The sequence below is a fragment of the Microcaecilia unicolor genome, chromosome 1 (assembly GCF_901765095.1).
Source record: "Microcaecilia unicolor chromosome 1, aMicUni1.1, whole genome shotgun sequence".
NCBI lineage: Eukaryota > Metazoa > Chordata > Amphibia > Gymnophiona > Siphonopidae > Microcaecilia > Microcaecilia unicolor.
In genome coordinates, this window is record NC_044031.1 from 402,539,170 (window position 1) to 402,555,476 (window position 16,307).

Below are 16,307 nucleotides of genomic sequence, written 5' to 3' on the forward strand. Positions count from 1 at the left end.
AAACACACCCATTTTCTGGCCACCCATCCCTAACAACCATGTTCATGGAAGGTGTACCCATACTTTTGTATGTGGCCGCCCACTGCCTGGCTCTGATGGATGAACATGTTGTTCACAGAGATCAGCCTCTGCCCTTTCTGACTGCTTTTACTGCTCCTTAATAGGATAAATGATTTATAATTCCTATCAGTGACTAATTGGCCTTCTTTTCTATCTTTTATTTTTAGAGTGTAAACCACTGTGACCTACATTTGTAGTAAATGTGGTATAGCAAGCACTTAACAAACAAAGATGTCTGTACATAAATATTCCAGCAGAAGAAGTCTGGATGGAGCAGAGGGGAAGTTGTGATATATATGCATATTTTATAAGATACAGGTACACAATAGGTTATAAATACAAATTTACACATCTTTCAGAACAGGTAAAAAATTTTTGGGTGGCATTAGTGTGCCAATGGGGTTGGTTTTGGTATCCTATTACGTGGAGGGACATAATCGAAGGTCGCTGGCGCAATAGGTTGCCGGCGATCTATTTTGGCGGCAGCGCAACAGCTGGCCAGAATTGTATTTTCAAAAAAGATGGCCGTCCATCTTTTTTTTCAATAATACTGTTTAGCCCGGCCAAATGCCAGAGTTCGCCGGGTTTGAGATCGCCGGTTTTGTTTTTCAGCGATAATGGAAAAAAATGCCGGCCATCTCAAACCCAGCGAAATCCTAGGCATTTGGTCATGGGAGGAGCCAGCATTTGTACTGCACTGGTCCCCCTGACATGCCAGGACACCAATCGGGCACCCTAGGGGGCACTTCTAAAAATGTTTAAAAAATACACAAATAGCTCCCAGGTGCATAGCTCCCTTACCTTGGGTTCTGAGCCCCCCAAATCCCCCCCCAAACCCACTCCCCACAACTCTACACCATTACCATAGCCCTTATGGGCAAAGGGGGGCACCTACATGTGGGTACAGTGGGTTTTGGGGGGGGGGTTTGGAGGGCTCAACACTTAGCACCACAAGTGTAACAGGTAGGGGGGGATGGACCTGGGTCTGCCTGCCTGAAGTGCACTGCACCCATTAACAACTGCTCCAGGGACTTGCATACTGCTGTCAGGAAGATGGGTATGACATTTGAGGCTGGCATACAGGGTGGTAAAAAAAGGTTTTATTTTTTTTTTTTAGTGTGGGAGGGGGTTGGTGACCATTGGGGGACTACGGGGAGGTCATCCCCCATTCCCTCCTGTGGTCATCTGGTGAGTTGGGGCACCATTTTGAGGCTTGGTGATGAAAAAAAAAGGACCAAGAAAACCCGACGAAATGCTGCTAAACGTCGCTTTTTTTTCCATTACCCGCGAAAGCCAGCCATCTGGTAGCCACACCCATTCCTGCCCATGTCCCGCCTTCGCTACGCCGCCGACACGCCCCCTTGAACTTTCGCCGGCACAGCAACGGGAAAGCAGCGATGATGTCAAAAAGCCGCTTTCGATTATACCAATTTCGCCGCTTTTGAGAGATCGCCGGCTATCTCCCGATTTATGTCGGAAGATGACCGGCGATCACTTTCGAAAATAAGCCTGACAGTAACATAGAGGGGGATAATCGAATGGGGGCGCCCATCTCTAAGGACGGCCCCGTAAAGGGGCAGGGCAACCTGTATTATCGAAACAAGATGGACGTCCATCTTTTGTTTTGATAATACGGTCGGGGATGCCCAAATCATGAAATTTAGGTTGACATTAGAGATGGTCGTCCCCAGTTTTCGGCAATAATGGAAACCAAGGACGCCCATCTCAGAAACAACCAAATCCAAGCCATTTGGTCGTGGGAGGAGACAGCATTCGTAGTGCACTGGTCCCACTAACTGAATGTAAAAAGGCCTTCCCTTACCGATCCGGAAAGGAACAGGCATGCATGAAGGAAATTGCATGCAAATGAGCTGCTCGCTGTTAGCTCATTTGCACACGATTTCCTTCCTAAGGAGGGGAAGCGACGGCAGTTGAGGACGTCCTTCCCTGCAACGGCAGTTGAGGACGTCCTTCCCTGTGACAGCAGTCCAAATAAATTTCAGTAAAGCTTTTAATACAGTTCCTCACAGGAAATTCATAAACAAACTGGGTGACCTAATTGTGAATTTTGGTGACTGAGAAGGGAGATGGGGTTAAAGTGGCACTGCCACATGTAACAGAAGATGAGGGCACTTGAGAGGTCACTCTGAAGCAAGGTGGTAACCAGTAGTGGGAATATATTTTAGGGCTATTTCAAATTTAGTTCTGATAAGCAATATTGCCAAAGTAGTAACCAAAGGTATGCAATGTTTTTTTCCTATAGATGACAGCAAGATCTGAAACTGTGGAGGAGTGGCCTAGTGGTTAGGGTGGTGGACTTTGGTCCTGGGGAACTGAGGAACTGAGTTTGATTCCCACTTCAGGCACAGGCAGCTCCTTGTGACTCTGGGCAAGTCACTTAACCCTCCATTGCCCCATGTAAGCTGCATTGAGCCTGCCATGAGTGGGAAAGTGCGGGGTACAAATGTAACAAAAAAAAAAACTGACAGGTTGAGTTTTTAAAAAAGTAGCATTATAAATATAATGCACAATAATACATACAAAGAAATATGCATATGATAGTGATATTTTGGTGTTTTGAGCAATGAAGCATAACCAGTAGTGGACAAGCTTTCACCCTCCAATCATTGCATCTCCTGCATGATTCATCCAGCAAAACTATTTAAACTTTTGACAGAAAAAAAGAGTCTTTCCAAGTGATTTCACAACTGATTGCAGTATCTGTCAACAATCTGACACAATGTGATGTCCTTAGTTGAAGTCAAATTAAATAAAGAGAGTTTTACTCATCTTGAAATACGTTGTGGTGTCTTCACAAGATGCATATGCAAATTCCACTACTGGATAAAATTCCCATAAACCAAAGTGACATGGTCGAGTGACTAAAAGACCTAAATATAATGCACAAAGAATGCTGGGTTATGTATTTAAATGGCAATTCTATAACCTAGGTGCTAACGTTTACGTATACATTATGCACATACCCCCGGATTCTATAAACTGTGACTAAAGTTGTGCACACAAATCAGCACGCATAGCCAATTTGCACGCACAACTCAATTGCTTAATAAGCCAACCAGCATCGACAATTGGCTCCTAACAACCAATTACTAACATTAATTGGGCTTAATTAGGATTTACATGCAGATCGTATTTATAACGATCCACATGTAAATCCTAATGCGCGAACATTTTTGGGGTGTGTTTTGGGGGTGTCCTGGGGGCATTCCAGAATTTTACCTGTGTAAATCCAGAATTTGGCAGAACTGCGCCTAATTTAGGTGCTGGTATTTACACCAGGTTTAAGCAGACATAATTGCCAGCATCTAAAGTTAGGCGCAGTTTGTATCTTAAGCAGTGGTCTGTAAAGGACAAGTTTAAGATGTACAGAGAATACAATTTTATCACCCTAGGAGGAGTTTAAGATAAGGATGCAGAGGATGCCTACCCTTTTTATAATAGTGCTCAGTGTGCAAAATCTTTGGTGCTGCTCTTTAAGCACCACTTATAGAATCTAGCCCATAATGCTTAGAATACTAGCACATATGTGCACATATAAATGCCAGCATTCCACTAAGTGCTATTTTGTAAATATCTTACATAGTATATGCAGTATTTGCAAGGGGGCATACAAATGGACAGCTCATGGGTGGGATAGACGAGGCTCTCACTTATACATACAACTTACAGAATATTCCTCAAACAATGCATAAAACAAAGGCGTGGAGTTCCTGATTTTAAAAAATTCTGTTGCCAAAAAGGTTTTCTTTAGATTAACAATTACATCACCGGGGGAGGGGTCTGTCAGATATGCTGGATTAGCGAAGGTCGGATAATCAAGACTATACTGTAGTTGCATTCATTGTAGGCACAGTACTTTTAATGTGCCTCATATCAGGCAAACCCTTTCTTTCACTTAAGTAAATTAATGTTTTCTTGACTGTACTTTAATTATCACAACATGTATAAGTACATAAGTACATAAGTAATGCCACACTGGGAAAAGACCAAAGGTCCATCGAGCCCAGCATCCTGTCCCCGACAGCAGCCAATCCAGGCCAAGGCCAAGGGCACCTGGCAAGCTTCCCAAATGTACAAACATTCTATACATGTTATTCCTGGAATTGTCCATTTAGTAGTGGTTTATGGACTTGTCCTTTAGGAAACCGTCTAACCCCTTTTTAAACTCTGCCAAGCTAACCGCCTTCACCACGTTCTCCGGCAATGAATTCCAGAGTTTAATTATGCATTGAGTGAAGAAAACTTTTCTCCAATTTGTTTTAAATTTACTGCACTGTAGTTTCATCGCATGCCCCCTAGTCCTAGTATTTTTGGAAAGGGTGAACAGACGCTTCACATCCACCTGTTCCACTCCACTCATTATTTTATAAGCCTCTATCATGTCTCCCCTCAACCATCTCTTCTCCAAGCTAAAAGCCCTAGCCTCCTTAGTCTTTCTTCATAGGGAAGTCGTCCCATCCCCGCTATCATTTTAGTTGCTAATGCATTTATTTTTACTTAAGTACTTTGAACAACAGTGCTTATTTGGACCTGCCACCCTTTTTAATGTCACCAGCTGGCAACTTCCTGAACCAATGGAACTTCAAAATGGCACCAGTCACCTCATCTCATGTAAAAGGTCACTAATTAGACATACTAGCTTACAGACTCTTAGCCAATAATAACCTTAGATTGTAAGCGCTTTTGAGCAGGGACTGTCTTTTCTTCATGTTCAATTGTGAAGCACTGCGTACGACTGGTAGCGCTGTAGAAATGATTTGTAGTAGTAGTTATAATAGAGAATCATAACTGGGCAGAGGTGCCATGCTCAGACCATTACAAACTCACCTTCACAGCAAAAACAGAGAATCAAGGACATTACACACTGTCCTAACCAGAGGAAAAGTGGACAACCATAGCTTCTGGTCAATGGTGATGAATGACCAAGCAAATATAATAGCCACCAACATTCACTTCATGAGAAACTGGGACGAACTAAGTGGAAACACAGTATACGAAATAGCACCACTCAAAATGAAACCTAAGAGGAAATGACAACTGCGCCCCTGGTTCAACAAGGAACTATTAGAGATGAAAAAAATGTGCAGGAAACTGGAAAAAAAAATAGTCCAAAAACAAATCAGACATGAACAAAATAACATAGAGGAAAGCACTAAGCAAGTACAAACACATCATAAAAACAGCCAAAGTGGAATACTGTAGCATATACGTGCGCCCAGAAGAGATAAACACACACACAAAAAATATGAACTATTGAAAAATGTACAGAACACACAAGCGAACGTGGCTGCGCCGGAGACCGCTGAGCGTCAGCGTGCACATGAGGAGCAAGAAGAAAGAAGAGCAGGGGGCAGGCAGCGAACGCGGCTGCGCCGAGACCATGCTGAAGAAGGCTTCGATTGGCAGGGGTTGGGGACCCCTGCCAGCCAAACCAGGGGCCCAGACAAAATTTGCAGGGGCCCAGGCCCCCATGGCCCCCCATAGCTACACCCCTGTGGGAACCACTAGATCGACTTGTTAAAAGGGGCCCTTAGATTGTGAACCCACTAGGGACAGAGACAGTACCTGCAAAGAATAAAATGTAAACTACCCTCATTGTACCTTAGAAAGGCAGTATATCAAATCCATTATCCTTGCCCCCCCCCCCCCCCCCTGTGAACATCCCTTTACATTTATACTCTAAGCCATTTGAGCACATAAATACAGAATTGCTGTTAGGTACACCAGTGTTTCCTCAGTCCAGTCCTAGAGTACATCTTGCCAGTCAGGTTTTTAGGATATCCACAATGAATATGCATGAACTTGATTTGCATACACTGCCTCCATTATATGCAAATTTCTTTCATGCATATTCATTGGGAATATCCTGAAAACCTGACTGGCAAGGGATACTCCAGGATCGGACTTAGGAAACAATGAGTTACACCACTGACAGTTACATATGTAAATAAAGCTTGAGCACAGAAATGATACTCTATTATGGAATAGAATAGAAATCATAGGCGCCCGGTATAAGAGGCTTGGAGAGGCTAAGCCTCCCCCCTGCTGCAGCAGAATGGATCAGCTGTGGAGTCCAGCTGCTCTGAGGGGATTAAATTGTTGATTTACCTCCATCCTCACAGCAGGAGCTGCAGTAAAAGCCCTCTAGCAGTTGTAGAAATTGGTTTATGGTTTGTTTACCTTACTGCTTGGAAAGCAGTGGGGGTTGGCTGGAGGTGTCCTGGGTTGCCAGGGAGATATTTAAGGAGGATGACTTCCTGACCTGCACTGAGGACAGATAGCAGCAGAATCGGATACTGGCCAGCATGATCAGAAAAAGTCACCAGACAACAAAGGTAGAAAAGATCATTTTATTTTCACTATAGTGTTTGGAATATGTCCGCTTTGAGAATCAGGTGCTCAACATTAAAAGTTTATATTTATTTACTTATTTATGGCATTTTATCCCACATTAAACATGAATTAGGGTGTTTTGTGGCTCTACATGAGAATTGTGATGATATGATCCCTTGTTTCATATTGTTGACGGTCTGCATTTTCCGTATGGGTGGTATATTGGTGTATTAGGTCTGCCCAGTGTAATATTTATGGTACAGTAAGGTTCTGAGTGTATTTTTGGACAAAGTTGTGCATAGTGTTTTGCAGTTGAGCGATTGTGGTTAGAATATGCTTTGAGCAACCACTTTATTCTTTCACATATGATACATATCTAATATCTAAACTCAATAAAAGGTATTAATTGTGACTTTTATTTTTATTTATTTATTTTTTCTGTGTGTTATCAGACAATTATGGATTTAAGCTCCACCCCTAACCCCACCCCCTTTAGCCTCCCCAAACAGTTGGGCCACCGACCACCTATGAATAGAATATTGTAAAGATAACTCCCCGCATCCGATCTGTTGTACACTGCTTAGTTCTAAAATTGAACTGGCTTGAAAAAAACACATTGAAGGTCCTGAAGAACAGGTACTTCAAATATAGACTGTCTCCAGATGACAGTTACTCATTGGGTGCTGAACATGCTGAAAACAGGAGGAAAGCAACAGCACTTGAATTTCCTGAAGATTGAAACATAGATAAATTTAGGTGTCTATTCTTTGGAAGCATTTTGAAAAAGTCACACTTTCATTCTCAGTATTTGAAAGTATGTGTGTATCATATTTGCAATGTTGTGCAGCAACTAAGTAAACGTTTTGTCAATTTAACTTGTAAAGATGTACAAGAAACATAGTTACTCTTACCAAAGTAATAATTTCACCAGGTTGTACTACTTTTTACTTAGTTTATTTATTTTATTTTATTTAGATTTTGCTCACACCTTTTTCAGTAGTAGCTCAAGATGAGTTACATTCAGGTACACTAAGTATTTCTCTGTACCTGGAGGGCTCGCAATCTAATTTTCTATCTAAGGCAATGGAGGGTTAAGTGATTTGCCCAAAATGACAAGAAGCAGCAGTGAGGTTTGAACCCTGCTGCCTCTGGATGTCAAGACTGGTGCTCTAACCACTAGGCCGCTCCTCCACTTACATCTAATGTTTGCAGTTAAAAGTTAAAATGGAAGAGAGATGTAAATGACAGTTTCTCTGTAAACCAAATGAATCGGCAAAAACTGGAATAGGATTTTACTAGTACAAACAGTGGTCCATCTCATCGTAATAGAGCCTACAAGAATAGTGGAGTTGCCTGTGTTTATTGAACTGGTTACTGGTCTTCAGCCAAACTGAACAGTGATGAATTGGGTCACTTTGAAGCAGAGATGAAGCTGAAATTGGTTGCAGTTCTTGGTGAACAGACATATATCTCTACCACAACAGACTGGTGGCCATTCCATGAAATATTTTACATTAGGATTACTGTCCACTGGATTGATAGTCTTTAAAGAGGAAGACTCCTTCTCTGGCATCAAGGACACTGAAGAGTTCACACACATTTGATATTTTTGCGTCAGTTCTCAAAAACATTCATACAAAATCTGCCATCAGATGAAGAATTGTTAGAACAACAACAGCATTGACTACTACTACTACTATTTAACATTTCTATAGCGCTACAAGGCATACGCAGCGCCTTCTCCATAATTGGACATCATGACAATGATAATCAAGAACACAATCAAAACGAATGAAAATGGGACCATGGTTTCTTGGAGGACTATCCTATTTCCATGAGGTTCCTGCAGTTGAATAATATGGAGTTCCTGGTACTATGTTCAGCGCTGCGTGCGTCTGGTAGCGCTATACAAATGCTAATAATAATAATAATACTATGAACTGTGCTAAACAGATAAGTTTGGAGCTTTTTTTTGACATTTGAAACATTGAGATATGCAACTGCATATGTAGTACTGACCATGGACGGGGGGGGGGGGGGGGTGGTGGGGGTTATGCCGATGCTGGAATATATGAAGTACAAGAGTGTACTCAAATAAAAATGCTGAGGCTTCCCCCTCCCCCTCTATTGGTTAGTATTGCACATAATAAACCCTATGTTAATATTTTGGTGGGGTTGTTTGTGATTTTTTTTAACGATAACCAAAATGAAGAAACAAATGTTGAATTAGGCATTACTACGTCTAATACAGATAATGACAATGTTTTAAACAGAGATTTGCTTGATCAATACCTGCAGACCCAGTCAGAAGACATCAGTAGTGCTGCAGTCTGGTCTGATTCAAAGGAATTTTTTTATCAGACTGAACACTCTGCTATCTGTCAGTGCAGTCGTTGAATGCCTTTTTAGCTGTGCTGGTTTCATAATGACTCACAAGCGCATCCACATAATTGACACTTATTTTCAAAATTTAGGGGCTGTTTTACTAAAATGCATCAACTTTTGGACTTAATGCATGTTAACACAGGATTTTAATATACAGCAAACCCAAAACAAATGCTGTATCAAGAAGGGTCATTCCCAGTATCTTTTTAATTGCAAGTCATGCATTAAGGTTCCCATTAGCACACAATACCTGCTGAGAGTTAACTTGGGACCATTCAGGCTCTGTATTATCCGGTTAGCATGTGGTAAGTGTAACATACAAGTTGATTAATGTTTCACACCCACTCTACACTCATGCCACATCCCCTGAGAGAAAACGTTTGAAATTCAGTAACAGGCAAACTACTGCAAATCCCATTAATGCAGGCATGCGGTATCCTTGAAGTGCTTAATGCACTAAAAGCAAAGCGGATTAAATTGTAGAGCAATAAAGTTGTTGGGATAAACATGTTAATAGTACAGTCTCGATTATCCGACCTAAACGGAACCGACCCGTTGTTGGATAAGTGAAAAGTCAGATAACATGGAAAACAATGGTAACCCCTCAAACAATGCATTAAACAAAGGCACGGAGTTCCCAATTTTCAAAAATTCACTTACCAAAAAGGTTTTCTTTAGACTGAAACAGCATAGAGCTGACGATGATGTCACTGGGGGGAGGAGAGGGTCTGTTGGATATGCTAGATTAGCGAAGGTCGGATAATCAAAATTGTGCTATAGTTTTTTTCATTGTAGGTGTAGTACTTTTACTCAAACATTATTATATCAGGCAAGAACTTTTTTACTTTCATGTAAGTAAATTTATTTGTTCTTCTCTGTACTTTAATCATTACAACATGCATTTATTCGTACTTTTACTTATGTACTTTGAACAACAGTGTATATTTGGGCCTGCCGCCCTTTTTAATTTCACCAGCTGGCAAGAAGAGCTGGAGCAAGATGTCCAGGACTACATCGTCAGATGCCTGCAGTCTTGGCAAGCATGCTTTGTGCTTTTGAAAGAGCAACACAGTATGAAAATGAACAATGGAACTATTATAGCTCTTAATTTTCCCAGTCAGACGTTGAAAAAAAAAGCTGTGCATTTTATGAGCATAGCCAGTCCTGCAGAAAAGTGAATGCCTTTCTGGATGGTTTCATCAGGCTCGATTCTTACTACTACTTATCATTTCTATAGCGCTACTAGACGTACGCAGCTGTACACTTGAACATGAAGAGACAGTCCCTGCTCGACAGAGCTTACAATCTAATTAGGACAGACAAACAGGACAAATAAGAGATAAGGGAATATTGAAGCGAGGATGATAAAATAAGGGTTCTGAACAAGTGAATAAGGGTTAGGAGTTAAAAGCAGCATCAAAACGGGGGTGGGCTTTTAGCTTAGATTTGAAGACGGCCAGAGATGGAGCTTGACGTACGGGCTCAGGAAGTCTATTCCAGGCATATGGTGCAGCAAGATAAAAGGAACGGAGTCTGGAGTTAGCGGTGGATGAGAAGGGTGCAGATAAGAGAGATTTACCCAGTGTAAATTATAGTAGGGGAATCTGAAAGTGAAACACACACCTTTCAGGGCTGTGTAAGATTGAGGAGAACCCAGTCGACATATGCTCCTTGTGTTAATTAGGTAAAGTCTGGAGTTAGATTTTGAAGGAACGAACCATGAAGTAAGAAGTTTAGAGTAGAGGCTATGGGAGGGGGGTGGTTGAGGGAGAGTTAACGGAATAAAATTGATGAAACAGTGAAGTTGTATATAAATGCATAAGCTGTATTACTATGATCATAGAATGTTTGTCTTTTATAACTCTGTTCCAAATGTTTGATCATCAATAAAAATTGTTTAAACATTAAAAAAAATGCCCACAATCAATAAAATGTCATTTTCAGCTTAAACAGTCTATTAAGGTAGGTTTTTTTTATATAAAGCAAAATAACTTAAAATATTTTCCCTTTTGTCTTTGAGACTGGCTAGGTAACAAACCCAATTTTCTGGAGCCCTATAAGAAAACTATGTAGCAGGGACTTTTTTCTTTGCAATGTAAAGAAATGCCTCTTAGTTTTAGAGCTCTAAATCAGAAGACTTCACACTATTTTGATCAGGGTCAGCTCAATCCATAGGCAAGCCAAGCAGTCACCTAGGCAGGCAGTTTTTAGAGCGTGGCAAAGGGCAGTTGCAATCAAAGCAAAATTGGTCCTAATGCCACACTAACTCAAAGAGCCATCAGCACATAGTTTGACTTTCAGAAGGTGTGGGCAAATTTCAAATAGACCACTTACCTGGGTAAATAGCTTTTAGAAATTGTCATTATGTATATACTACATACACACAGTGAACAAAAAACAAAAGGGAACCTATGCATTTTACTTTATAACATGAGTTATGATGCACCTATATAAGTCTCATTTTCAGTAAAGATGCAGAAATATATTGAAAACAAAGCAATACACCCTAACACATGGTCACACTCCTTGTGAAATACTCAAAGACTGGCGTGAAACATAAGTTGACCAGAGTACATTCAGCAAAAACTTGTGACCATTTTAGATTCAAAACACAGAGCTACTCCTACAAAGTAAATACAGTGGTGGAAATAAGTATTTGATCCCTTGCTGATTTTGTAAGTTTGCCCACTGACAAAGACATGAGCAGCCCATAATTGAAGGGTAGGTTATTGGTAACAGTGAGAGATAGCACATCACAAATTAAATCCGGAAAATCACATTGTGGAAAGTATATGAATTTATTTGCATTCTGCAGAGGGAAATAAGTATTTGATCCCCCACCAACCAGTAAGAGATCTGGCCCCTACAGACCAGGTAGATGCTCCAAATCAACTCGTTACCTGCATGACAGACAGCTGTCGGCAATGGTCACCTGTATGAAAGACACCTGTCCACAGACTCAGTGAATCAGTCAGACTCTAACCTCTACAAAATGGCCAAGAGCAAGGAGCTGTCTAAGGATGTCAGGGACAAGATCATACACCTGCACAAGGCTGGAATGGGCTACAAAACCATCAGTAAGACGCTGGGCGAGAAGGAGACAACTGTTGGTGCCATAGTAAGAAAATGGAAGAAGTACAAAATGACTGTCAATCGACAAAGATCTGGGGCTCCACGCAAAATCTCACCTCGTGGGGTATCCTTGATCATGAGGAAGGTTAGAAATCAGCCTACAACTACAAGGGGGGAACTTGTCAATGATCTCAAGGCAGCTGGGACCACTGTCACCACGAAAACCATTGGTAACACATTACGACATAACGGATTGCAATCCTGCAGTGCCCGCAAGGTCCCCCTGCTCCGGAAGGCACATGTGACGGCCCGTCTGAAGTTTGCCAGTGAACACCTGGATGATGCCGAGAGTGATTGGGAGAAGGTGCTGTGGTCAGATGAGACAAAAATTGAGCTCTTTGGCATGAACTCAACTCGCCGTGTTTGGAGGAAGAGAAATGCTGCCTATGACCCAAAGAACACCGTCCCCACTGTCAAGCATGGAGGTGGAAATGTTATGTTTTGGGGGTGTTTCTCTGCTAAGGGCACAGGACGACTTCACCGCATCAATGGGAGAATGGATGGGGCCATGTACCGTACAATTCTGAGTGACAACCTCCTTCCCTCCGCCAGGGCCTTAAAAATGGGTCGTGGCTGGGTCTTCCAGCACGACAATGACCCAAAACATACAGCCAAGGCAACAAAGGAGTGGCTCAGGAAGAAGCACATTAGGGTCATGGAGTGGCCTAGCCAGTCACCAGACCTTAATCCCATTGAAAACTTATGGAGGGAGCTGAAGCTGCGAGTTGCCAAGCGACAGCCCAGAACTCTTAATGATTTAGAGATGATCTGCAAAGAGGAGTGGACCAAAATTCCTCCTGACATGTGTGCAAACCTCATCATCAACTACAGAAGACGTCTGACCGCTGTGCTTGCCAACAAGGGTTTTGCCACCAAGTATTAGGTCTTGTTTGCCAGAGGGATTAAATACTTATTTCCCTCTGCAGAATGCAAATAAATTCATATACTTTCCACAATGTGATTTTCCGGATTTAATTTGTGATGTGCTATCTCTCACTGTTACCAATAACCTACCCTTCAATTATGGGCTGCTCATGTCTTTGTCAGTGGGCAAACTTACAAAATCAGCAAGGGATCAAATACTTATTTCCACCACTGTAAGGTTACTTTGTCACAGAATTTGTTAAAAAAATGTTCTTCCAAGCAGACACGCAATCACGTAGACTAAAAAAATAGATGAAAATCAATGAGTAGATTTTATTACTCAGAGGTGATAAGCTGTAAAAAAAAGCTTGCATCAATAAAAATATTAGAAGTTGACAATAATCCATACCATCTTTTTAAAATAGTGAAGAATTTGACATGTTGTTTACCAGTTCAGGGTGAGCATTTGACTCCTTCTGGTTTCTCAGAGTTTTTGTTTGTTTTTTTGTTTTTGTTTTTTTGCAGGAAGGTGGCAAATTTAGCTGTAAACATGTCCTTACTTAACAATATAAGTCTTTATGTTGAATTAATTCAAAAGTCTGATTCAGAAATATCAGATGAGGTTTGGTCACAATTTCAACCAGTTACCGATAAAGTGGAGGCTAAATATTTCTGGAGTTTACATTCCTCTGCAGTTGTTTTAAGATTCTGTCCCCTTTTCTGTGTTGCCACAGTGTGAAGAAGTGTTACTACCACTGATGGCATATTTGGTTAATTATTTTCTTAAGACTGGTGTTCCAGATAAATTAAAAGAAACTGTTACCATTCCCATTTGGGAAAAAAGTTGAGGAGGATATTCCAGTTTTTGCCTTATTTTGAATTTATCTTTGCTGGCCAAAGTGCTAGAAAAGGTGTTTCTAGAACAGTTGAATGATTTTGTGGAGAAAAAACAAGATCTAGTACAAAAAACAATCCGGACATAGACATCATCATAGCACGGGATCTCTCTTTATTTTTTTCTGTAGTGAATGGTATTCTGGTTATGGGGGAACCAGCTGATGGTGCTCTTTGGATCCAGTTGGACTTCAGTGCAGTCTTTGAAACTGTTTCTCATTCCAAATTACTTAGGGTCCCTTCTACTAAGGCGTGGTAGGCCTAATGCAGGCCTACAGTGCACTGTAGGACACACTGAGGCATCCCACAGTACTTTCCCGCACAGCGCATGCAAAACTCATGCTAGTAAATTTTTTCCAGCATGGGAGGCATGCCCATGGGTGGACAGTAGGCATGCCTGCGCTAATCGGGTAACGAAGCACATTCTTCAAGCTATCCAATTAGCGTGGGAGTTGCATGGGAGCCCTTACCACCTCTTAAATAGGAGGCGGTAACGGCCATGTGCTAATAGGCAAATCAGTGCATGGCCATTACAAAAAATGTGGCACGCGGCCATTTTACTGCCTTGCTAAAAGTGGCCTCAGCGTGCGTAAAACCCACACGCTGACACCAACGTCAGCCACTTCTTAGCGCAGCTTGGTAAAAGGACCCCTTAATTTGCTATACAAAAAGTAAATTTGATTTAAAGTTTTGTAATGGTTTCAGTCTTATTTTTTACATCGGGTCCAGATTATATGTTGGAATCAAGAGTTGTCTCCTTTGAAGAAATTGGTGAGAGGAATACCACAGGGCTCACTCTTCTAACCCATGCTTTTTAATCTCTACCTTGCTCCATTGACCAAGCTCCTTGAAAGCTTGGGTTATACCTTTCATTTTTTCACAGTTGATAGTCTAATACTTGCTTTTAGGCAAAATAATCAATCTCAGTTAATAACTGATTTGAATTGTAAATTGGATTTATTGTGTACTGTAAATGATTAAATGATCATGATTTGATTCTAAATGTTGAAAAACCTTCTGTGATATGGTTATCCTGTAAATCAAATTTGTTGACTGTGTAGCCAGTTTGCTGGGCAAGCCAGTTCCATTAATGGATGATGTGGTTACTTCAGGATTTATTTGTGACAGTTCTTTGAAATTCGAAAAACATATTGGTTCTATGCTTAAATCATCTTACTTTCAACCTAGATTGATTTATCAACTAAAATCTCATGCATTTGTATCGAGTAGACTCCACTACTGTAACTCCTTATTTCAAGGTCTTCCTATAACCAGTCCAAAATAAGGCAGAACGTTCAGTTGTTAATGGAAAAAAAAATCAGATCATTACTCTAATCTTAAGAGATCTACACTGGCTACCAGCCTCTGCCAGGATCACATTTAAACTGCTTTGTCTGCTTTTTAAAGCTTTTAGGTTGAGAGTATCTGAATACCTTGTGGAAAAGTTGATTAAACAAGAACAACATTCCTTACTGTCTTCTCAACATTGTTTACTACATTGAAATTGGCGAGATTAACCTCCAGAAGGAATAGAGCTTTTAGTTGCATTGGATCTTCATTATGGAACTGTATGCCAAATACAGTGATTTTTCTAAATATTTTGGATGTCAAAAAATCTTGAAAACTTGGATTTTTGAAAAGGCTTTCAGCAATTCAGAAGTTGTAATAATTTGATGACTTGTGTTAGCAAAGTTTTAATATTTTATTTTTCAAGTTGTGTATAGATTTTTTAAATAAGTGTAATGTACTTCTTAATTATGTTACTTTTGCTGCAAACCACTATAAAACTTGAAGTAAAAAAAGCAGTATATCAAATCAATAAAATCAAAATCAATAAGACAGTGAAGTAATCATGTGCTAATCAACTTCTTTCCAAGCAGTCAGAGTTAATCAGCATTTCTGATCTGCATGTTTTCCTGTATGGTTGCCCATTGGATTTAAGTCAAAGCTGTTGGGTGGCTAGAATGTCAGCAGGATGAAGGTCCAGCATTTGTGGCAGTAACTGCACTGTTTTGCTGTAAGATAAATTACTTTGATAGCTTACCGATATCTGGAAGCAGGTCTTGCATCAGAGCCTGTCTCGGTAATATTTGCCATCTACTTTTAAACCCAGTTCAACAAAGTGAATGGATATTCTGCTGAGCACCAAATCTCCAGCCACCATGACTGAACTGCTGAAGCTTGAATGAATATGCAACAAGCAATTGGCTGGAATGTTTGATGTACTGGAACCTTTCTGAGCTAAATGAAAATGTCTCCTGTGGTGGTGCTTTCAACCAATATTTCAATACAGTCGATGACCACCAACAAATCTGTGAATCAGAAATCACACTCTGTGCCCTTGGTTCCTACTGATATTTAAACTCCCTAGCAGGATCCCTGAAGGAGCTCAGAGTGTTTATGTATAGCCTCTTTGTGATCCAAATAAAATGCTGCCGTGAAGTTGCTCTGGGGAGCTAAAAAGTATGATAGAGTGACCCTACTGCTTTCCAAGAACATCCGCTGCCGGTCAGTTTTCACACTTCCTTTAAGGTTCTTATGCTGGTGCTCCCTCATACCTGCACAGTGTTCTTGTGTGATATAATCCCTCAAGCTTTTCGTTCTTTGCAACAGCATCT